The 26,020-nt window shown below is 43.0% G+C and overlaps 1 protein-coding gene and 1 pseudogene across 2 annotated transcripts in view; one reads left to right on the top strand and one right to left on the bottom strand.

Moving 5' to 3' along the window:
* ZNRF3 (zinc and ring finger 3) overlaps positions 1-26,020 on the bottom strand; it is a 148,239-nt gene that overhangs the window by 84,663 nt on the left and 37,556 nt on the right. The window lies entirely within an intron of this gene.
* On the top strand, positions 13,991-15,811 carry LOC308626972 (origin recognition complex subunit 4-like; annotated as a pseudogene). The gene has a single exon. The product of its transcript is annotated as an origin recognition complex subunit 4-like (transcript).

Genomic DNA, 26,020 nt, shown 5'->3' with positions numbered 1-26,020 from the left:
AAGCCGTGTGCCGGGCCCTGCCCTAAGTGCTTTATAGAACTGAAAATATTTAATCTTTAAAACAACCCCACGATGAGGGGGGGTTGAACGATGGGGGCAGTGACCTGCCCAATGTCACACACACACAGGTGGTGCCGAGGTGAGAAGCCCAGCCCAGCACCAGGCATGTGGGTCCCAGCTCCCTGCTCTTCTGAGCCTCTCCAGAGAACTCCGGGTAGGACCATGGGAAACTGCCAATATTTAACTATTTCTGACTTACAAAAATGGCAAGTTCAAAGGATTCAATCTAATAGCTGCACCAGCCATTTGTTAAATGTCTGATTAACGGCTGAAACGTGACTGACTAGAGAGAATTCCTTTCAGGGTAGAGTGGAACCTCGGTCGTGGGCGGCGCATCCCTAACCTCAATCCAAAACCCTGAAACTTTTGAAATATTCTAGAATGTTTACCTAAAGCCCCTTTCATTTTCTTCACTTGGATTCCAGTCTCCAGAATCAACTGAAGGACAGGAAGGAATACTTGCAGGAGAAAGGTATAAAAAGGAGAAATGCAAGTACGTTCTGTTCCTAAACTTCAGGGCTGGCCTGCAAGCCATTTCAGGACAACCTTAAGAGACAACTGATAATTCTCTGGATTGATCTTTCACAAGCTGTGGCCTTACCCCTGTCAAGCTGTGGCTAAGGAAGTGGCTGGAGGGCAAAAGCCATAAGCCAGGGTTGGCCAAATACTTCTTGAGATGAATGATTTGGTTCATCAAGGGCACAGAATATCAAAGGTTATGCCCAGGGTCTGTTTCTAAAAGTAATTATGTAATAAATGACCCCAAAAGCAGGGGCCCCCACCCACCATGCCTTTCCTGTCGGCACCTGCACTCAGGGCTGCACGCAGCCGGCTCCAGCCGGCACCCTTCACACCCTGGTCTCATCTACTCAGATGAATGGGGCCCCTAGAGTTGTGCAACATGCTGGCCCTTCCTGCACATATGTAGAGAAGGAGCTCAGGTTTCTAATAACTCTGGGCAAATGCCCAGAGAAGATCTGAAGTTAAGCAGAAACCTGATACACAAAACTGGGATCATCACGGAGGAAGGCAAGAAAAAACCTGGATCTTATTTTAGGAAAATACTTTATTCTGACATTTAACTCAAAATACCTTAATAGTCAAGGACTCTGAGCTGGTTAATACTCCTGGTTCTAAAAGCAGCACAGACCCCAACATAGGAACCTCTTTCATTTTTATTTCTTTGTAACTTGCAAAGCTCATTCGCATTACTGATATGCCTCCATTAACTCCTAATTCCAGAGAAGTTTAAAATACACACATTCTCAAACATGTTCTTTTTTTTTTTAATCGTCAAAGCTCAGCACCAGAAAAAATTAACTCAAGCCAGAGAAGATTATCTTCATAAACATTATGTTCTTAATAGAAGTAAACTGCTCTTTTCCCTTTAGCAAAATAGAACATTATGCAGCGCCTTTTGTACTCAGCTTTCAAAATGTGAATGGGAACACTTTACCAAAGTCACGAATATACAAAAGGACCAAACAAAATCGCAAAAAAAAACATGGAAATGAAAAACTTCTCTCTGTCGAAAGGAACTGTTCTTTGTTGATAAAGGGAGGTTCAAACATATTTTAAATATTTTTAAACAAAGGCCTAGCTGATGTCCCTTAATCCATCCATCCAGCTCAACTTTCTGCGCAGGCAGCTGCCACAGCACAGCGCCCATCCAGAAGGGAGGGCCGGAGGCATTTCCTCAGTGGCCCACATTCCTGGGGGACACGGGACTTAGCAAAGTTAACAGCAATTTTCAACCTCCAATGCAAGTACAACAACATCTTCATAAAAGTTTTACAAGGACATCCTGGCAAGAACCAAACTACCACGAAGAGCAATGTTTCAGGGCCCCGAGCATTCCAGCAGCTCGCTTTTCTTGGCCACCTCTCCTTGCAGTGTGGTGCAAACAGGCGGTCAGCTGGGAACCCGCAGGAGGGTCCCAGGGAGAAAGCACTTGGAGAAAATAAAGTCAAATGTACCCATTCTGGCTCAACACTCCTTGCTCCGCAGGAAAGGGGAGCAAGAGGAGGCCAGGCAGATTTCAACATCTCTCATCAGTGCCGGGGAAAGGATGGGTGCAGATGCATGAAGCTGCCTGCCCCGGGGTCCAATACCGTCTCTCTCCATCCTTCCAGAGGATGCCATCCTCAACCTTGCATTCCTCATCAGTGTGAGCACTAAGGGAGCATTGCTCTGAGCAGGACCCTCACACGGGGGGCGGCACAGGTCGCCCTGGGAGACCATCCATGGTGTGACCTATGGAACAAAGGTCCAAGGTGAATAACAGAACCACGGGGCCACGAGGGAGAGCAGTCAGCCTTGAAACCAGCATCAGTGTCCTAGGGCTCTCCTAACAAACGCCACAGACTGGGTGGTTTCAACACCAATGCACTGTCTCACAGTGCAGGAGGCCAGAAGTCAGAGATCAAGGTGTCTGAGGGCTGTGGGAGAATCTGTTCCCGCCTGTCCCTTCACTGCTGGGGGGGCTGCTGGCAATCTTCGGCGTTCCGTAGTTTGTAGAATCATCACCCCATCACTGCTTCCCGTCTTCACATGGTTCTCCCTGTGTTCGTGTCTGTGTCCAGATTTCCCCATTTTATAAGGACACCAGCCATATTTGATCAGGACCCACCCTAATGATCTCATTTTAACTTGATTACCTCTGTAAAGAATCTATCTCCAAAAATGGTCACATTCTGAGGTACTGGGGGTTAAAGTTTCAACGCATGAATTTGGGGGAAGGGACATAATTCAACCCCGTAAGAAGGCCCTTGGAGAATCACTGGTAGTTGAGAAAGAAAGGGTCCTGTAAGAAATTAGCATTTTCATTCTTTAGCATCTCTTGCACAATAAGTAACTGCAGAAGCCAAAAGTCTGTATCACTATGCAGGAATAAGTTAAATGAATAATTTTTTTAAGTGGGCAGAAAGATGTGGGAGAGAAACACAGGCAAGGTGCCATTACAAGGGGAAACAGGAAAAATGAGGTGTAAAATGATACATTCATAAACAGTTTTGGCAGAGGCCTGTTGCCAGGAGCTATACAGTAGACTCTCCAAGTTTGGCAAGATATAAAAGAGAACAAGGCCCAAAATACATTAATGGCCCAGCTATGGCTTTAGATCGGGTCATAATTGGCTGGGAAACGGGGCTCACCTTACAATTCCGTGAACTGCTAACTTTGAGTCTCATGCCATTCAGTGAGGATTTACATGGCAAGGATCAGGTCATTGCCAGCCACTGGCCTGGGCTTGAGCTAGACACCCATCTAAGGTTTTCAGAGTAAGGAGTGTCCTGAGAACCAGACATATGCAGGAAGGCCCTAAAGGGCCCCTGCTTTCTCAAACTCAAAACCTGAAATAAGGAAACATCACATCTGGCAAAGGTGGGTGATGAAGAGAGGCCTTTTCTTGGAAGAAAAAAAAAGAAAAGAAAACGGGAAGGCATTTTATTTTCAAAGGAGCCTCAGTGGTAATAGCTTTGTGATTCTGAATACTGCTGGAGACTAGGAAGAATGTCCAACTACAAGGTGCGTAATACACGCTCGCACACACACACACAAACACGGTCACTATCATCATGCAAATGTGTGCTAACATCTGAGATAACAGAGAGGCAAGTGCCTTCAAAACAATTTCACCCCAATTTCCATTAAATGCCATCTAGCCCATGGTTCTCAAAGTCCACTCTATAAGCTCCTGGTGGGGTGCCAGTGGGGGTGGTCCTTAAACCTTTTAAGAGAATGTGCAAGGGCAATACCATATTTGTAATAATACTAAGACAACAACTGCCTTTTACATTGTGCCGACATTTGCACTGATTGTGTAAGTGTAACAGTGGGATAATACTGTTGAGTGAATCAAGGCAGTGGCGCCAGATTGCACTCCTGACTACTGTATACTTGCAATCAGAAAAAGGAGTTTCCTTAAGAATGTTGACGAAGCAATACTGATGAAGAACATTGATGAATAAAAACTATTTTTTTATTATTTTTTATTTTATTAGCTCCCAACTCCTGAGTACATACTTTTTAATATTCTGTGTGACAGAGGAAGTATGCGTGGAGCACTTCTGCTGCAGACCAAAGCACATGGTTGCTTCATGATAAAGTACTTGTGCAATTGTGAGTTGCAAACTGAACTAGCCACTTTTTTATGGGACACCATTTTTACTTAAAAGAATAACTGACAAAGTATGGTTATACAGATAAGTATAGGGCAGACATTTTCTCACAAATGAATGAAGTGAGCCGGCCACTTCAAGGAAAACAATTGACAATATTTGCTGCCAACAATAAAATTTGAGCTTCCAAGCAAAATTAGCATTTGGGGAAATTTGTATCTACCACCATGTGCTTGACAGAATCCCAATACTACTTAAAGACTTTCCTATTGAGGATGATGAGGATTATTAACAAATGTGATTTTTTTAATACTGTATAATGAAATGTGTCCGCATTTGAAAGAGCCGTATGACTCAGTGAATCAGTATTTTCTAAATAACCAATGCACGATAATACAAAATCATTCATTAGTAACAGACCCATTCAAAGTGCAAGCAAGACCAATGGATTTCAACATAAAAGAGTATGAAGAGTTCATCTATATGGCTTCAGGTTCCACATTACAATTAATCTTCAAGAAACTACCTCTTGCTGAGTTTTGATATAGTATTAAAGATATCCACAATTATCTTAAGAAACTAATAAAATACTTTTCCCTTTTCCAACTACACATCTGTGTAAGGCCAGATTTTCTTCATATACTTCAACCAAAGCATATCAAAACAAACTGGGTACAGAAGTAGATGTGAGAATCCAACTATCTTCTATTAAGCCAGATATTAAAGAGATAAAAATATTAAAAAGACCACTCTTCACTATATTTTCCAAAGCATAATATTGTTTCATAAAAAATGTTAGTTAACATGTAATGGGTTTATTATTATTTTAAAGCATATTTTAAAATTAAATATTTTTAAAATTTTTGTTTTAATTTCTCACCTGGCAAATATCAGTAGATACAACCCACATAAAGAAAATCTCTTTGTGCACCTTAATACTTCATGAGGGACTTCCCTCGTGATCCAGTGGGTAAGACTCTGCACTCCCAACGCAGGGGGCCCAGGTTCGTTCCTGGCTGGGGAATTAGATCCCACATGCATGCCACAACTAAGAGTCCGCATGCCGCAACCAGTAAGTCCACATGTCACAACTAAGGAGCATGCGTGCTGCAAGTAAGACCCAGTGCAAATAAATAAATATTAAAAAAAAAACTTTATGAGCGTTAAGAACTCTTACAATAAAAAAAAAAACTACCCAATTTAAGTGGACAAAGGATCTGAGTAGACATTTTTCCAAATAAGATATACAAATGACCAATAAGCATACGGAAAGATGCTTAACATCATTAGCCCCAGAGAAATGCAATCAGAACACGAGGTACTACTTCACATCTACTAGGATGACTATAATCAAAAAAACAGACAACAAGTGTTGATGAGGACAGAGAGAAATTGGAACCCTCATGCACTGCTGATAAGAATGTGAAATGGTGCAACCACTGGAAAATAGTCTAGTAGTTCTTGAAAATACGAAACATAGAGTTACCATATGACCTAGCAATTCTACTGATACGTTTACACCCAAGAGAAATGAAAACATGTCCACACAAGGACGTGAACATGAATGTTCACAGCAGCACTGTTTATAATAACCAAAGAGTGGAAACAACCCAAATGATCATCAACTGATGAATGGATAAACAAAATGTGCTGTCCATACAATGTAACGTTATTCAGTAATCTATGGTTAGTAACAGGATACCAGTTAAAAGAAAACTCCATCTAGACACCTGTAGATTCCCACATGTGTCTATTTAAAGGATTCAAAATAGAAGAGAGTATTAAAAAACTAAACCCTCTCAGGAGAGCCAACCCTAACTTCACCAGTCCCTCCCACAAGATGAACCCAACAGAAGCTAGTTTTACCCATATTCCAGCATTCTAGACTTGCCTCTCAATGTCTTCCCAAGAAATGACTGCTATATTTCTCTTCCTCCCAGCTTTATGAGCTTCCCAAGTAATTGGTGACAGTGAGGGTTGAAGAAGCATAAGGCTTGTAGCATAGCTGAGTATCTCAACCAACCTCATAGTCAAGTTCACCTTAACAGACAGTGCAGACCTTCCTACCATCAGCCGCCATCGGCTACTGTCAAACACAAATGAAACCCCCCCTCCGGTCCCCAAAATGCTCTCCCACCACCCTGATGCCCCTAGATAACCTGCTCATAGAACCATCACCTGCAAATACTTCTCATTCTTCCCCCAAATCACAAATATTTCCAAATAAAGGTAACGTCCATAACTAGTGATTTCAACCACTAACAAACAGAAGGGCTTCCAAAGCCCACTGCCATGCATCCACCTTTAACAAATGGACATTCCAGCTGGACTTTGCCAAAAACAACCAATCCAAACACCAATGCCCATAAACTAGTAAGTTACTTTGAAGTCAGGCATCATTGCATGATTACAAAAGATGATATATTATTTTATTGAATTCCTGCTAAGGGATAGAACTTCCTTTTTGATAAAACTGCAACTTCTTAAAGCTGCAAAGCCATTTCTCTAACACAAAGAATGATGGTGGCATCAATTAAAAAAAAAAAACACAAGCACATTCTAATGACAAAAAAACAAAGAAGAGATGCATTATCTTGGTTCACCTATTTAAAAAATACTTAGCTTTGAAAGAAAATATTATCAATGTATGTTGTGGGTTAATCAGTAGGGAATCAATTTTTTAAATTTCTCAGCTTATAAAAGTAATTATCTGATCATTGAAGAACTCGGAATATGAAGAAAATTAACACACCTCAAAATCTCATTACCGGAGAAAAAACTGAGGTAGTATTTCATTATAGTCTTTTTCTATGTATGCCATACAATTTTTCTTATTTTTTAATTTAAAAAAAGTAGGATCATATGATATACTACACTTTTTTTGCTGCACCTCGCAGCATGCAGGATCTTAGTTCCGCAACCAGGGATCGAACCCATACCCCCTGCAGTGGAAGCACAGAGCCCTAACTACTGGACCGCCATGGAATTCCCTATACTACATTATTATATTCTGCTTTTTTTCCACTTATGAGCATTTTCCCTTGACATTAAATACTCTCAAACAATTTTAATGTCTGTAAAGCACTCTACTATATGAACAAAAGTACTATCACTTTGCAGCCAGATATTCTCATTGTTGGCAATTTTTATCATAAATAACGTATTAGTGAACATCCTCACAGAAAAATCTTGATATGCACCTCTGAGTTTGCTTTTTATTTTTTGTTTTTTAGGATAAATTCCCAGAAGAAAAACTGTTGAGTCAAGGAGTATGAATATTTTTAAGGCTCTTGATACATACGCTGCTACAAACAACCCTCCTACCAGCAGTGCATAAAAATGTCTATTTTCTTGTACCTTTTTACTAAAATGGGCGCTACTATTATTTTAGCCATTGTCACTTTGAAAGGTTAAAAAAAAAAAAAAGGCTAGTTTTTGTTTTAATCCAGGGTTCCTTTGGAATCCTTGCTGTTCCACAATGTCCTCATTCTGTCCAAGGCAAGTTCACAGAGCTGAACAGAAATCCACGCACTAGCTGTGCACAGCACATCAGGGGCTGTCCAAGCAAGACAGGGGCCACGTGTGAGGGGATTCTGCTGCTGTAAAGAAAGAGGAAACTTGATGCTTTGGGGGAAAACACGGGTGTTCAAGTGTGTGGAGATTTAGGTACTTCAGCAATTCCCAGTACTCAGATTATATGGGGAAGCAAGTTTAGTGCCAACATACCAACACCTGGGGGGAGTGGGGGGCCAAAGAGTGCCCTCCCCTCCTAATGAGTGTTAATCACATTATAATAAAAATGAAAAGTAAACCAAATAGCTTCAGTAAGGAATCACTGCAGCAACTATTTCCACATTATCTCACAACTAGGGCAATCCTACACACTCAAAACTGTGTTTGATTCAGCACAAATATCCTCTCCACACCCCCACCCCTGCAAAACCTCATATTCTGGAAAGAGAAAGCACAGGCTGAGGGACGCTGGGAACCCTAAAAGAAATGTGCTAACAGCAGGCTCCTACCCCCAGCCTGGTAAATCTCTCATCTATAATCCAACACAAGAGACAACAGGCAAACAGCAAGAGGTCATCTTCAAAGAGCCGGTTGCTACGGGAAGCAAGTGTAGAGGCAGCAAGCATGTCCCCATCAAAGTCCGGCAGCTGCAGAAGAACCACAAAGGTACAGCTCCCCTCAGAGCAGAGCACGGATGCGGGAGGGGCGTCTCCGGGGGAGGGGGCACAGGAGGAGGAGGAAGGGGAGAGAAAAACATCAGACCAGCAGCAACTGCCCAGTGGAACATAAAACCTGGCAGTTTTGTGCTGCTCAACAAGAGGGAAAGTAGGGAAAGAAGAAACACAGAAAATAGCATTTCCTGAACTTGCCTTTTTAAGCGCTAGTCAAAATTGTCAATGTACCTGAGAGATGGCCAGATAAAACCCACGGCTATGGAAAGAGAAATACAGCCATTAGTGATAAAACGGCAAGTACCAGCTTTAAGCACCATCTCAGTACAAATGTGATCATCTCCCAGCAGAAAAATCTCTAAATCCTTGGTCCAAATGCCCCCTTCCCAATACAGCAACAGCAGCCACAAAGAAGAGTAGACCTACCACTTGCCCACAGAATCTAAATAGGGGAATCTCAGGGCGGCCTTTACTTTGGGTAGAAGCTGCCCTCATTTTTCCAGGTAAAAAGCACAAGAGTCGACAGACTTCACAGCCCCTAAGTGGACATCTCAAATAGTCCCTTTTGCATTTGAGTTCTCCAATCCCAGATGTAGCACTGGTGCACAGAAATCACACAGGACTCAGGGGGAAGAGACCACTAGAGAATCAAGTCCCATTCCTTCACTCCGAATGAAGACAGACCTTGGGACATTCCCCCAGCTCATCTGGAAGCCAGGTCTCCCAAATCCCAAGCTGAAGTTCTTGGTTGTCATGGGCGACAACCATAAAGGTCTAGGGACAAGGAGAGGGGCTACAGCTTCGTCTTCGTTTCTGGCTGCTACTAAATGGCTTGATGTGCTATATGAAAGTTCTGAAACAAAGTGCTCCCAAAAAACAGTCCATCTGTTGGTTTTGGTGGGTTTTCACAGAAGTCAGGCCCACAGGCAGGTGGACACATCTGTATGTCCTCACCCTGCTCTGTCTGTATCACATGGCTCTGCTGAGAAAGTGCTCAGACTCTCAAAGAAGTATCATTTTGCTCAAAATGATTTCCTGAAACAGGTGAGAGGTTCATGGGGCTAGATGTACACACACAAAGGGTTCAGGCCTGAAACTCAATCACAGAACCATATCCCATGTGAAAGGGCAAGGCTAAAATGGCACGGGTGATTTCTTCCAGGGTAAACACTCAGAAGTCACAGACTTGTGCAATCTGTTTTTATGAATGGCTCTGTCTTCACCACATTTTGTGGATATAAAATGTGCTGTGTTAAAAAAAAAAAATCAAACAAATTTAAATGGCTCCTTCAATAGGCCAAGACTTTATCTGTATTTGTCCTCAGCCAAGTGGAAAAGAGTAAACATGAGATTAAAAAAATAAAAATGAAATAAACTCTGAATTCAAATCAACAAAAATAAATCTGCAGTACTCCAGACACCTTTTATTGCCACCCAGCTAGTGAACAAGCGAGTGCTCCTAATCAGCACACCAGGGTCTCATCACTTTCTTCCTCAGCTGCCAATGCTGCCACCAACACAGGACTTCTCAGAACCCTACTTCTACTCTTGTGGGTTTTTTGTTTTGTTTTGTTTTTTAGTGTCAAGAAAAGAAAGTACAGTACTCTGTAATGCCCTATATGGGAAAAGAATCTAAAAAAGAGTAGATATATGTATAACTGATTCACTTTGCTATATAGCAGAAACTAACACAACATTGTGAATCAACTATACTCCAATAAAAATTTTTTAAAAAAGAGAAGTATGAGGAGAGATGTAGGCACTTATTTATATGAAGAAAGACTTCTCGAGTACCTTCCACTGTCACTGAACATGTTAGAGAACTGAAGACAGAAAACCAGGAGGGAAAAAAAAAAAAAGGAATTCATGAGAGTGATTCAAGTGCCTGAAAAGGAACAACTGTCCATAAAATGAACAACCTCAGTTAAATACATTTTTGTTATATTGGGTCATTTTCATAAATATTTTTGGCTGAAACCATTAGAAGCTTCTGGCTGCAATGGTAAATGATAAAGGGGAGTTGGTCTCTGATGGTTGGTCTCCCTTACAGTTCACAACTGGAGATTAAGTTTAAGAGACCCAACCCAACCCCCTAACCCAAAGAATCAAACTTGCTCCTGCCCTCTCAGCCTTCCAAAGGCCCAGAGGAAGACCTCTGTGGCCCCAGGTCAGGTGCCAGCAGCCTCTGAAGGGGAGGGAAAGGGCCTCTGAATGACCAGATTAAGTCTGAATGGAGGAAGAACCTGTGATTAAGTTTTCTGAATAGTCGGCTCTCTTAGGGGGAGCAAACTCCTTAAAAAAAAAACACAAAAAACAAAAAACGGCAGAAACCTCGCCTGGCTCTCTGTTACTACCCTTCAGAAACGGGAGTCCTGCTCTTTGGATCTAGGAAAGTGGATTTTCACATACTCAAGTCAAGCCCACTTTCCAACCAACGTGTGGGGTTCAGCCAATTTTCAAGGGAAAGGAGAAAAAAAATAACACTGCCTTATTTCTTCTCAAGATTACTATTTAGACAGTTCAGGTTGACATGGACCATGTTTTAACCGCCAATCCCCCAGGACAAACTTAGAAACTTCTCCAAGCCACTACACAGCAAAGAAGCTACTCTTTCCCTCAACTCACTTAGCTTCATCTCCAACCAAAACTTCTTTACACTATTATTCCAGCTTTGCTGGTGCAGAATCTTTGCCAGAAGGTTCTTTACCCCAAGCATAAGTAGGAAAGGAAAACAGCAAAAGGCATTTTATCTAACCTGTGGCAGTCTGGTCGGAATTGTCCTGGCTACAACAAGACGCAGGCCTGCTGAGGTTTTGTTCTGCTTTTCTAAGTTGGGGGCGGGGAATATCAACATAAATCTTTCTTCCCAGTGAAAGATCCGAGGATTAAGTTAACTCATAACACAGACTACTCATATATTAAGATACAGTTCATTAAAAATCTTGAACAAAATGTTGAGTGACCCATCCATGTTAAAAACTCAAGTTTGGGTGTAAAAGGCCAACGCCTGAAAAACCCGGGGTGGGAAGAATGGTTGGGAGAGATGAAAAAACTCTTCCAAGACCATCCTGTTTAAGCTCGACCACCTTGGCAAGGAGAGCGTGCACCTCCCCTCCTAAAGCACCTGGTTCTGCAACTGATGTTCAACGTGTTTCCATTTAACTGCAGGGGACACAAGAATGAAAGGCAGAGATCCTGCCCTTCAAAGAGACTGCAGTTACACAGAGGGGAGAAGGCACGAAAAGAATAAAATGCACGTGGGAGTGAGGGGTAAGTGCCAAGAGCAAGGCCCATCAAGAGAAGGCAAGATGGGGGCATGAGGCGTCCCGGGAGGCCTTCAGGATTTGGTCTCGAGAGATAAAAGACTGTGAGATTTGGCTCCTTACTTATTTCTGTCTAGAACTTTCCAAGGATTTTTTTTTCTTTTAATTTAGGCTGCGCCGCATAGCATGCATGATCCTAGTTCCCCAACCAGGGATCAAACCTATGCCCCCTGACGTGGAAGCGCTGAGTCCCAACCACTGGACCGCCAGGGAAGTCCTCCAAGTTTCCACTCAGCAATTGATGTGGCACAGATTACACATTTATATTTATTAAGCCCACTAAATATATAAAATACTTAATATATATTTGTGTATTTATTAAGCATAACTATAGCTAGCTCTCACTATGTATCTATCTAATCTTAGAACCATAAGAAGTATTTTTTAAGATACTCATAACAAAAACTCAGAGAGGTTCAGTGCCTTACCTAGGGTCACTCAGCTGAAAAGTAACACTAGACTTCGAACTCAGGTCAGGTTGCCAAGTCTGTTGCTGCATTTCCCTCTGCACCTCTGCAATGCAACAGTTCCAAGCACACATCCCCTCCTCCAATGGATTTTTTTTTTAAGGTGTCAAAACCCCACCAGTAATTTTAAACCTCCGGTGTAATTCTTAGCCTATAATTATTTGTTTACATGCATGTCCTCCCAACTAGCCCAAGTTCCTTAACGACATCCTTCACCTTCATATTCTAGCACTGGGTGTGGCACACAGGAAAGCTGAACAAACACGCCATGGTCACACTAAACTGAGTGGCTCATGACACTCAAAACGCCAGAGAGCCTGCTTCAGCTAGAAAGTCGTCAAAGGGTTTTGCTCGCTTAACCTCCCTGACCCTGTTTCCTCATCTGTTAATAAGGACAATAATGATACCTGTTTCATAAGGTTGTTTTGATAAGTGTGTTAGATAATGCATGCTAAAGGCTTGGCAGTGCCTGGAACATGCTAAGTACTCCACAGAGGCGGGCAAATAATGTCTAACCTCCAATGCAAGATAAAAGGGAGGTATGCCCTACCTCACCTTTCATCCACTAGACTTAAATTCTGGAAACTGATATTATTAAGTTTTAAAAGGGTTCCAAGCAATGTGTGCTATCCATTGAAACACAATGGGACAGATGTAGATATACTGATAAAGAAAAACTTTCAAGACACATTAAATAAAAAGAAAAGGTGTGTGTGTGTGATTACATGGGTATACAAGTGCACAGAAAAATACTCTGAAATATATAGGTAATGAGATGGGAGGAGTAAAGAGGTCTTTTCCTTCTGTCACTATTCAGTTCTGATATTTGAATATTATGAAAAAACATTAAAAGTAATATTTTCATTAAAAGCAAAAATAGTGTGGAGTTAACAGTAATGTACCACTGTTGGTTCCTTAGTTGTGACTCATGTACCACAATAATGTAAGACATTAACAATAAGAGAAACTGGGTGAATGGTATATGGGAACTCTCTATCTTTGCAGCTTATCTGTAAGTCTAAAACGATTCTAAAATTTAAAGTTTGTTTTGGACTTCCCTGGTGGTCCAGTGGTTAAGATTCCGTGTTTCCACTGCAGGGGGTGCAGGTTCAATCCCTGGTGGGGGAAGTTCCACATGCTGCACGGTACAGCCAAAAAAAAAAGTTTTTTTTTTTAAAAAAAGCAATAATATGTATAGCACAGAACCATCTTTGCTTTTAAAACTCTGTCCATATACATAAATATATATTCACTACATTTCAAATGTTAACAATGGTTCTGAGTGGTAAGATTGAAGATGGTGCTCATTTCCTTGTACCTTCTAGATCAGTGGTTCTCAAAGGGTGGTTGCCAGATCAGCCATAGCAGCGATATCTGGAAACTTGTTAGAAATGCAAATTCTCAGGCCCCACCCACCCCAGGGCCATTCAATCAGACTCTCTAGAGGTGGGGGCCAGATGATTTTGATGCACATAAAAGTTTGAGAACCCTGTTCCAGATCACAGAAACTGGTTTTATAAAAAGTGTCACTTCTATAGTCAAAACAACAGAACAATGAAACTTGAAAAGGGGGTCAGTATGTTGACGAATGAATAGCATTTTAAGCCTAGATGCAGGCCCTGACACAGCATGTGCACCGGGAGGCAAGCACAGGCCAGTCCCAACTCAGACTGACCTACTCTGTCCCTTCCTTTGTCCCCCCACCATCCCAGGCCAGCTTCCATGGGAGCCCCTGGGATACCAACAGGGACAAGTTTCAGACAAACAAATCTGGCATGGGGGGAGGGTTTCTTTTTTAAAAAATTTTTTATTGTAAGAGGAAAGTTTGTTGGCAACAGCTCATCATCTTCAAATGTATGGCCTCCAGTCTCAGTTGTGTATTAACAGCACCAGCCAGGGCATGAGAGGTAGAGATTCATCTTCATAATTAAAAAAAAAAAAATTCCTAAACATGAATGTAGTAGCAGCTCAAATGAACAAGGTGTGAACCTATCAGCCCTGCCTTTGGAATGGCCCCGGATGTCCTCTGCCATCCTGCTCTGAGGCCCGGGAGTATTTATAATGCCCAGCTGGCTTCCTCCCCTCCAGGTACATCCGAGACTCCTTCCACCTCGTGCAGAAGAGCCCTGGAGTCTGTACTTCAGCTCTGCTTTCAGAGGCCCTCAAGGGGCTGCTCTGCCTGCTGGCTCAGCTCCATGAGAGCCATGGTAAAGGGAGTGTGGGTGTATCGCTGGCAGCAGGTGAGGCAGAGCAGAGGACGCGGCGAGGGGAGCCTGTGAAGGGATTCCCGCGGTCCCCAGGATCCTGCTCTGCCCTGGATTTCAATGTGTTTAAATGAGCAGTCGTAAATCAAAGAGTAACAATTTAATACAAGCAGAATACCTTTCGCGGGTACAAAGAATTTTACGTGAAAGATTTTGTCATAAGAGTCCACATAGTAACCTATTTGGAGTACAAGTACAATATAAACACTTAATTGAGCTGCTGAAAAGAACTGCTATCCATGGAGAAAGTAACTCGGCTTTCATTATTGGACCCCGAGGATCAGGAAAGACTATGTTAATAAACCATGCTTTGAAAGAACTAATAGAAGTAGAAGAGGGAGTGAAAATGTATTACAAGTTCACTTAAATGGCCTGCTGCAGATCGATGATAAAATTGCCCTAAAGGCAGTTAAATCTGGAAACTGTAGTTGGAGATAAAGTTTTTGGAAGCTTTGCTGAAAACCTTTCATTTCTTCCGGAAGCTTTAAAAAAAGGTGACTGGACTAGTAGTTGCCCAGCGATCTTCGTATTAGATGAATTTGATCTTTTTGCTCATCATAAAAACCAAACACTCCTCTATAATCTTTTTGACATTTCTCAGTTTGCACAGGCTCCAGTAGCAGTTATTGGTCTTACACGTAGATTGGATATTATGGAACTCTTAGAAAAAAGAGTGAAGTCACGATTTTCCCACTGGCAGATACACTTAATGAATTCATTTGGTTTTCCACAGTATCTTAAAATATTTAAAGAACAATTATCTCTATCTGCAGTATTTCCAGACAAGATTTTCGCTGAGAAGTGGAATGAGAAGGTTCAGAGTCTCTCAGAAGATAGAAGTGTGCAAGAAGTGCTGCAGAAGCATTTCAATGTCAGCAAAAACCTGCGGTCATTACACATGCTATTGAGGCTTGCTTTAAATCGCGTAACACCATCACAACCATTTATGACTGCAGCAGATCTGATGGAGGCAAACCAGCTGTGTAGCGTGGGCTCTAAAGCAAATATTGTACGTGGTCTGTCAGTCTTGGAAATCTGTCTTATCATAGCAATGAAACATTTAAATGACATCTATGAAGAGGAGCCCTTTAATTTTAAAATGGTTTATAATGAGTTTCAGAAGTTTGTTCAAAGGAGGGCCCATTCTGTTTATAATTTTGAGAAACCTGTTGTCATGAAGGCTTTTGAACACTTACAACAATTAGAATTAATAAGGCCCCTGGAAAGAACATCAGTAAATGCACAGAGGGAGTACCAGCTGATGAAACTACTTCTGGATAATACACAAATTATGAATGCTTTGCAGAAATACCCTAACTGTCCTACAGATGTTAGGCAGTGGGCAACATCCTCCCTAAACTGGTTATAAATATAACCATGGCTTCAGTTATGGAGTCTCAGGCATACTTCTCTAAAGAACTAAAAGCTATTGTCCTTTAACAAGATATGTTACTATGTTTTCCTATATTTATAAAGATGTATTTTTGTAGTTATGGGAGACTCTTACATATGCAATATCATGGCTGTGCCTTGCCTTTGAATCACGAGCAGTTACATGATTTATAATTCCAGTGATTTAGATTATTTTGTAAGTAGCTGTTCAAAAAAATAAGTATGACTCGTTTAGGGATTGAACCACATGCTTATTTAACACTTGTGAAGTATGTATGTGGTACATTTGAAGAGTTCATTTCAACCCAGCAGCCAGATGTTTTAACAATCCTTAAAACAGTAGAAACAATGGTAAGAGTTGAGGTGTAATGAGTAATCTTTTGGTCCATTGGGAGGTGCTGCAGTTTTTCTGTATTCATGGAAATTTGGGTTTCTGTCCCAGACCAAGGTCTTCTAGTTCAGGAGACTGATCAGTTTGGCTAGAAGATGGTTCACATGGAAGAAAAAAGCCAAAAGTTTGAACATTTTCTTCCAGACTTCTTAAAATATGGTACTCATACCATCTACAGAAGAATCTCTTGTAGGAGGCTTTTAAATACAGATTTTTGAGCCTCTTCTAGGGACTAGCATTTGTCTTTTTAACAGGCACTTTAGGAAATTCCTGTAAAACCACTCCCACAAATAATGTAAAGTGTATGCCAGTGTTAACTAAATCTATTTGTAACAAAAAGTAGACCCCTATGAGGAATGTGGAAATGTCAAAGCATCACCTTATAAATTCAGGAATCCATGAACTAATACTGGTATATGTTTGTTTGTTTGTTTATTTTTATTTTGGCAGCAATGGATCTTCATTGCAGGCGAGCACGCAGGTTCAGTAGTTGCGGCGTGTGGGCTTAGTTGCCCTGAGGCGTGTGGGATCTTAGTTACCCGACCAGGCACTGAACCCACGTCCCCTGCACTGGAAGGCGAATTCTTAACCACTGGACCACCAGGGAAGTCCCTGGTATATGTTTAAAGTGAAATTTAATAAGCATTCATTAAGTGTTGTGACTTCATTTATTCAAGAATATTTGATTGCCTATTATTTTCATGGAAGGTTTACAAAAGAGAGAGTCCCTATCCTTGTGCAGTTTGTAATCCTTTTAACTGTCAAAGACCCTATGATATTTAGTTACTGTTGTTTACAGGTGAGAAAACTAACACAGTAGTGGCCCTGTCCAGAGGATTGACAGACCCTGGAATTCAACTCATTTCGTTGACACCAAAGCTCAGTACTGTGTTCCTTACCATGTATGTTTAAAAGTGTACTCGAAGAAATTATTTACTTGGTTTTTAAGAAGTATTGCGTTTAGAATGGAATATGAGATTTCTGGGCATAAAAATAGCTCTTCAGTAGTTGCAACCTATTCTAGGCATTCTAAGTTTTCAGATCACTGTCAATTACTTTTCAGCAGTGTCTCATGAAAGCTAAGGCTTGCATCCTGGTTCTATGCAACAGTCTATAGATTTTTAGGGGACAGTTTGCCAAAATACTTACCATGGTAGATTCACTATTACTAGAAGCAAGGATTTTGCACTTGAGCTAAAATTGTCCCTTTAAAAATTTTTCTGAACTGTTTTAGGGAAGTACCCTCTGCTTTAAAGGCACTGACCACAAAAGTACCTAAAGAACTGGCTTGAAGATTGCAAATTTTTATCAGCTTAAGATTCCACTAAAAGGTTAAGAGCACTCATCTGCCTCCCTGGCTCCATAAGAGCTACAGAAAATCCATCAACATCAGTGAAAGAGCTATAAAACAAACTAGAAAAAATAGGTTAGCAAAAGTCATACAAATGAAGCACGTGCCTACATTTCAAAGGCATTTTTTCAGAGAAGGAATGTTGATATTCCCCTTTCCATATTCCCTAATACAGAGAAGCTAAAATATACTTTAAATTTTTTAAACTAACTTCATCTCTTAAATTGTTTAAACCATCATCAATAAAATAAAACCAAATCTGAAAAAGCCCTAGTAAAAAACTTTTGAGAATAATGTAAACAAATATGGCTTAAAGATATTTTCATTTACTAGAGGAGGAATGTAGCCTGTTAACAGCACAATCAAAAGATTGAAAAACAGGTGAGGAGGAATGTTAGCGGCACTGGTGCAGTTTTCACGCATGTGTTCCCTCCAAGTGCCCTACCAAAAACAGGATCTTATTAAGAAAAAAAAAACAAAAAGTCTTTCCAATTTTGTGGACATGCATGTGAATGGCTCTGAGGAATTAAGAGCTGTTGGTTCAAATTTACCACATCATAATGCTATATATGATGATTATATACAATTAACTTCCTGAAGAATCTGTTTTGCAGAGCAGCGCTGTGGAAACAGTTTTGGTCTTTCTGCAGAGATTCCTTGCAGATTCCACTGTGGTTTGCATTTTCATTTGGTTTTAGAAGACAACGCAGGTTCTTTCAAACCACCATAACCTAAGTGTTGCCCTTTCCTTCACCTTTACCCTAAAAAAACTGAGAATCCATTGGTGTGAACAATGACACTCAATGTGACTAGGTGGGGCTCTTCACCCCCATTTTCTTTGAAAGTCATGGGATAAACGAAAGAATTTGCAACGCTAAAAATGTAAATGAAAGCTAGCTTCCTTGGTGATCACCCTAAGTGAAAATACCAGAATTCTTCCGTTCAATTGTTCAAGTGTAGTTTATATCTTTGATATCTATTTCCTAAGCCACTTTTTAAAAATCTCTGTATGAAAAGACAAAATAACGAATGCCATTTAGCCTCTTTTAAAATTGACAGGACCAACATATGTACTTTTGTGGGAATACAATCTGCTTACACAACAAAGGAGGGAAATGCCACAACTGACAAACCTCCCTTTCACCTATCCCCATTCTTGCAAATCTCAAGGTGTAAGCCTCACTATAAATTATAAAGCTACTGTTCCTCTCTTTAAGAACATATAACTGAAGAAAAACTTCATATGCGAATCATACAATTTTTTTTTAACTTGGGAATGGGATGGGGATAGCACACATTTTATTTGTACAATACTTAATCACTTACCCAAGGTGGGGTTTTATAGGACTTGTTTTCTTTTTTTAACTTTTTGTTAAATACTTGCAGAAAAAAAGAGCAAGTAAAATTTGACGGTAGCACAACAACCTGTGCCCAAAACACTGACACGAAATACAGAGTAAAGCTAAAATAATAGTTTACCAATATTCTGAGAGGTAACAAATAGGATATGGGTTAAGATTCCATAAAAAATGTACTGCTGGTTGAATATCTGAAGTAAATGATGCTCAATCAAGATGCTACTTGTGGCTTCCCTGGTGGTGCAGTGGTTAGGAATCCGCCTGCCAATGCAGGGGACACAGGTTCGAGCCCTGGTCCAGGAAGATCTCACATGCTGCAGAGCAACTAAGCCCGTGCGCCACAGCTACTGAGCCTGTGCTCTAGAGCCCGCGAGCCACAACTACTGAAGCCCACGTGCCACAACTACTGAAGCCCGTGCGCCTAGAGCCTGTGCTCTGCAACGAGAAGCCACCGTAATGAGAAGCCCACGCACCGCAATGAAGAGTAGCCCCCACCTTCCACAACTAGAGAAAGCCCACGCGCAGCAAGAAAGACCCAACGCAGCCAAAGATAAATAATAAATTAATTAATTTTAAAAAATTACTACCTCCTAGAGCCAAGGGGGAGGAGGAATGGGAGATGAGCAAGACCACAGCCATCAGAAGTGAGCCACCCACGACCCAGCAGCCACTCAGGGCACTTCACAGGTCCAGGAACCGAGGGCCACACTCCCAGGCACTGAGCCTGCTGCTCTGCCAGGGCCCCGGGAGCCCCAGAGAGGTGCTGAGGCACTGGGACCTGAAAGGTGTCGGGCCTGCCGCTGACGGACTCCAGGGCTCGGGGACAGCATGTCCTCAAGGCAAGAGACTGCACAGGTGTGGCATGAGGGGCGGGCATGACAGCCACAAAACCCAGGTTGCACAAGTAGAGATGGGAGGTCGACCAAGCTAGAAAGGCCACCTAGGGTCCGAGTCTGGGTCATGGCTGGGTCAGGTCAGGACTTTCAGCCAGAGGATAAGGAGAGTGACACTGGAGAGCCAATAGGAGACTGTCCTCCCCATTAGGGACCTACAGCTGAAAGACCTTCACATGAGTCTGGGAGCAGCAGGCCAGCCAGTGAGCAGAAACCAGCAATAAAGGTGCCGGGTGAATCAAAACAGCTCTTGGGAGAGCCTGACAGATGCAGAGAAACCTATGCCAGAGAAGCGAGGGTCTGGCTTCCTAAATCACCTCGACTGGGCCTTTGGTCTGCACCCCTGGAGTCTCCTGCACCGAGGAGGGGACCAGGAAAGGCCTGGTGGGGTTCAGTGCACGGTGGGGAAGGGCAAAAGTACAAGCAGTGCTTCTTCTAATAAAAAGATCATCTACTCACCTGCCCAGACTCCTGGGGTTGGTGAGGTGGCTGGGAATCCAGGTGGGGAGCCTCTTTGGAGGCCCTCAGGGAATACTCTGTTGCTGGTGGAAGGGACCCCATATCCGGGTTAGGAAAATGGATTCTCTCATAAACCACTGTGATGGAACTGTAGAAAATCATTTTCTGCAGCCACTGGAGGACGGAACCCAACAAACCTTGGAGGAGGCAGTGGGCTGACCTGGGGCAGCTGGCCAGATGTGTGGGGTGTCAGGGGATCAACAGTGGATAGGTCAGCCTCCGAGGTGCAAAGACAGCAGCCTTGCCCTCAGGGAGCGGAGCCTGGTGAATGCATGCCAAGCAAAGAACCCAGAATAAAGACAGATGAACCGAGGGCACCGGCAGGGCACGCGAAACCCAAGCCACAGAGAAGCAATGCCGAGGTCGGGGCCGAGTGACCAGAAACCTGAAAACAACGGGGCTTTATCACCTGTGACACCAAGGTGGGCTGCGGCTGAAGGGCTCCCACAGAGATGCCTCTCGGGACAAAGGACGGGTACAGGGACAGGGTCTGTGTGCTCGTATCTGAGATGGAAGGAATTGAGATATTTATTCAGAAATTCCATTCTGGAAGTGCCCTATTAGGAGAACACCACCAGAAGAATCAAGAATCGTTGACAGCCATACCCAGAAACTGGGACAACATCTGAAGCGTACAGAAGAGACATGAAACCCAGGGGCGTAAGGTAAGCACCACTGCCCCACAAATGCCTGCGAGTGTGTCCTGTTTCACGCGACCCACACTGCATGCCACGCTGAGGCTTGGTTATGGTGCTCCGGTGCCCCTGCTCCATTCGGAGAAGCCCTGGGTCAGCAAGTCTAGGAACAGGGCACACAGATAACTGCCAAAAAGAAAAACCAGGCACCCAGCTGGTCATGGCAGCATCTACAGGTGGGAAGGCTTCTCCTTTCTTAATCTACTTTTTCACTGATTAGACTTTAATGCTTGCTTGAATTTTAGGAGTTATGCCTTAAAACAATTTTTTAAAACAAAATTTAAGGCCAAAAATACAGGAGCACTGAGTGGTGGTGATCAATGAATGGCCTTTGATGCCAACTCTCAATGCACCTCATCAGCTCTTTTTCCAGAGGGTATTTGAGAGTAAATAAGAGGCAGAGAGAAATGGCCACTCCAAAGCACTCTATACAGAAACAGGCTAAAATTTTATGGGGCCCTCTAGGCTGAGAAGCTATTAGAAGCCACAGCTCCAAAGCAGCTAGGTGGCAGAGAAAGCACTCCAGAGGGGCTATTCAGGAACCTCCAACATCGTCCCATTTGTGAGTTTGAAAGTACTTTTGTTCTTCTCCGGGTTTAAGTTTCTGGGTCACCCCAGCCTTTTGTTAATAACCAAATGAACACATCTGCAATAGAGCAGTACCCCCTTTATGTGTCCCCCCAAATATTAGTGGCCTCAGAGCATTAATACCTCAGAGAGGACTCGACTGTGTCTCACTGTACCTCGCCATCACTGTCTCCACAAAGCAATTTTAATGAGTATCCCTAATAGGAAAAAAGGTACCATTCATTTTTATACAATAAAATAATTACTACAGCCCTCTCCCCCAGATCCAGATAACTCGTGTGTGTGTGTGTATGTGTATGTATTGGGGGGCAGGGGGTGCTGACAGGAGGTTACAAAATGTTAAGAACGCAAACTCTATGTATCCGCAAAGCCAGTTGTTTCTCTGGATATAATCAAGAATCTTCCTTTGTTGAGGCCTAATGTCTATTCTCATCCTGTTCTAGCATCTCCTCGGAGGAAAAACAAAGCTCGACTGCCAGAAAATGTTCCAAATAATTGTTGATAACAGATAACAGCAGAGGAAGCCCTCTGGTTAACATTTAAACACGGCAGGGGTAACACTAACTCCTTAACAGTTATGATGCCCACCAGAAGACTCCAACGTTTGCTTCACGGGTCCATGGCTCATCAGGAACACTGACGGCTTCAACCAAGTTCAGGAATGTTCCTTTAAAAAAGAGAATCAGAATAACCCCTAAAACTCCTTTTAACTACCATACTGCTCAGACTTGAACTGATTCATTTTTGAACACTTAAAATGTACAATCCCCCAGTAGATTCCAATAATTTCTAGAGACATTAAGGAGAAGAAAGGGAAGATCATGGTAGAATCAGGGTATAATTGAGAAGAATGCATTTGTTCGTGAGTTTAGATGATATTTTAAAAACCACAAGCTATTAAAATACAGCTTTGCCATGAGAAAAAGGTCTATATTCTAAAATGTCAGATGATGTACTTTGGAAGATTTGGCCGTTATTACAGGTGGAACACACACACACACACACACACAACACTTCATTCTAATAAACCTTGGCAATCTTTGTTTCCATATAATTAGAAGTTTTGCTTTCTGTCTTTCAGGCAGAGGGAGGGAGAGGCAAGGGGCAAGGGGCCGAGGGGCGAGAGGGAATAGCACATCTGAGAGAGGATGCAACTGAAGATCCACTACTGCTGGTAAAGAGAAGGCGGACACTGGGTAAACTTCCTCCAGGCAGGTTCTTAAGAGGAGCCAACCACAGCCAGAGACACCCAAGACAAGGACTGAAGTAAATAGGGATCAGCCCTGCACCAGCTTTCAGGGCTCTAGTTGCAGAAACCACTTCTCTGCTCAGTCTTGCCTCTCAGCTCAAGTCACTGCCGGGCAGAGCGGCCCGGGGAAAGACCACGAGTACATGCACACAATGACCCTGTGTTGCTGTGTGGCTCCCGCACTCTCACGCTGCCTGAGCTTCTGTACATGACAACAGGGGCCTGGCCATCTACAAACAGACGTTTTGCATTCACTCCAAAGGTAGCTCGAGCCAGGAAAAGCCAGGTCCCCTCCACTCACCTGGATCACTGATCAAAGATCAAAGAGGCAAGCGGTTACATTCTTACTCAACAATGTTAAGTTTTTTGGTTTTTTTTTTAATCAAACTAGGAGAGACCTTTGAGATGTAGGCCTCGTTTTACAGGTGAGGAAACCAAGCTCAGAGAGGGCCAGGCCCCTCCCCAGCTAAGATAAGCATCAGCTCCTCCACACCCTACTGCCCCAGGCAGACCTCCCTGTTCTAGGCTCTCACCCTTGATTTCAAATAGGTGCTCAGGGATGACTGTGTGCATGGCTCAACTCGTCCTCTCCGAGCTTGAGCAGGGTAAGGTCATCACCTGAGCCTCAGCTATAGGTACCACACACACCCCTGTCCCTTCCACAGCCTCTGTTCCAAGTTGGCCCCATGCCTGGCTGACAGCCTACACTTGTCACCGAGTTCGGGTCTCCCAGGCTCTCCACACCAATGCATCACCAAGCTCGGCATGTCCCCATCACGCCTTCTCTGACCACGGGAGCCTCACCTGTATTTTGCCATGTGACCAAAGCTTAGCTGTTTCTCGATCACACATGTACTACACATACAGCCCCGGGGAACTGGACAGAAAGAGTCCCTCTGTTTCCAGAATGACTGTACTGGGACACAGGTTCCCCAGTGCGATGTTGGATCCATGTCTTTTCCATTACAGTGTTCCTAGTGCCTGACCTAGTGCCTGGCAAGGATGGACGGGCTCCCTAACCAATAGTAGCCTCCTGGATTGATTCCTCTTTTGTCACTTCCCATGTCAAAAGACTAGTGCTAGCTTCAGGGCAGAATTTGTGCTGTATTAATAACAATTTGCACCAATAATTCCAGGGTTTCCCTAATGCTAACTGCAACACAATTTCGCTATTCTTCAAGCTACAAACATACTTACAAAGTAACGTCTTCACTTACTGGGAAGATTCTAGCTTCCCTTGATGGGAGAAGGAGGAAGGTTACAAAAAAAGCAATTGGATGGGCTCAGTTTCCCTAACTGGTGACACTCCACAACAAACGGTCCTTCAAGTTCTGAACATCAGTGTGAGATTTATCTAACCATTCATTCAACAGCACAAGACTCTGCTGACCTATCCAACGTTGGTCAGCCTGATGATGAAAGAATGAAAGAGGCATCCTGGCAAAAATAAATAAATTTTACTGTCCAGAAGACCGTAGAATGTTGCACTGCAACGATGACTTCTTTTCCTCCGGGGTGGTGCAGTCTCCACAAGTCACTTGCTTTGCATGCACATCAAAGCACGGGTACAGGACCCGTGATGAGAACCCTGCCAGTCTCCGACACCCCAGCCGAGCCCCTGTCCTCCCACCTCCTGCCTCCTCACTCCCGCCTGCTCTCTGGGTTCATCACTGAGAAGCCAGTAACCTCCACTCAAGCAAGACCTGCAACGAAGACTCAGTCATGCCATGTGGGTTTGCCATCAGCATGGTAGGAGCCCAGAGCGATTTCCTCAGGGATGGGTATGAACATACACTGAGCAAAGCCGCTTGTTTCCTACTCTGGCCCAAAGCTCTCAGTGTGAGGGTTCAAGTGTCCTCTGGTCAGAGAGCAAGAAGCAGCCAACACATCCTCAGAAGAGCAATCCATTCTCAGACTCAGCAAAAGCTGACTCATCAGTAACACCCCAGGGGCCCACAGCACATTTGCAAAGGCACATCCTGCGTGTCCGTTAGGTGACCTGCGTGGAACCTGCAGGATAACCTGCTTGATAGTTAAGCATAACTGTCACTTCCACCTGACAGATGAGCAACGAGGAGCTTGGGGCCTCTAAGGCAGATCTTTCCCCCAGATCTTCCAACTCCTGAGGAGGCCCACACTTAGAAAGGGCACCGCCTTTGTCTGGAGCCTCTCCGCTACTTCAGAATAGAGCAGGGGCTATTGACAGACCAGCCCAATATGCCGTGAGCCGGTACCTGCTCCCACTGCAGATGCCTGGTCAGGAAACCATCACCAGGACCACCACACGCCACTGCTCCCACCAGCCAGGCTGTACGTGTTTGTAGATCTGTTTATGCTAACTCTATCTGATATAAATTTATAACAAAACTAAATCTTAAATGTTGCAAAAAGTTGAGTTTTACCCTAGGAAAACTAAGTCAAATAATTTGGAAAGAAAGATTAAACGAAGACAAATAACTAAAAATGGCTGAGAACTAAGTGCAACTTTTGAAGACTAGACAAAAAGGGGAAAAACGGCAAATTTCTAGAAGGCTCCTGATAGTCTGCAAGTGCTTGTAAGTTTTCCCTTCACTTTGAAAAAAAGCCCAGAACTGTGAATTTTAAGTGCTAAATCAAGAGGAGGGCTAAAGTAAGACTCTAAGGAATACAGATCAGTGGTCCCATTCACAAAAGCCTGGGTTTGACTGTCTGCTCACAGACTTTAATTAAAATATGATTTTAAACTTTTAAAATCATTCCCAGCTTCAACTGAACTGACCTTTTTCAATCATCCAACTATCCACAGGTCCCAATAATATCAGGTAACAAGCTCCGGCTAAAGTGTGAAAATCACAAAAGGCACACATTGTGTTGTCATCTGCCAACTGATTTCAATCCCTTCTAGATGCCAGTGACATCTAGAAATTTCTGGGTTCTCAGACAGGGATAGGGCTTAACATAGTTCAATTCTCACTGTAATAGGAAATGTCTCTCCACAGAAACTTATCAGTAGCATAGTTAACCCCAACTCAATAATTAACCCTAAAGAGTTTCTAGAACAATGGTTCTTAACTACGGGCAGTTTTGTGCTGTGCTCCCGCCCCCCAACACACACACACATATCTGGAGACGTTTCTAGCTGTCATAACTGAGAGGGAAGCTTGTTACCAGCTTCTAGTGGGTAGGGGA

Source organism: Mesoplodon bidens (genome assembly GCF_964165515.1).
Source record: "Mesoplodon bidens genome assembly, chromosome: 13".
Classification (NCBI taxonomy): Eukaryota; Metazoa; Chordata; class Mammalia; order Artiodactyla; family Ziphiidae; genus Mesoplodon; species Mesoplodon bidens.
The sequence above is the reverse complement of the archived record's forward strand: the minus strand, read 5'-3'. Positions and strand labels throughout refer to the sequence as shown.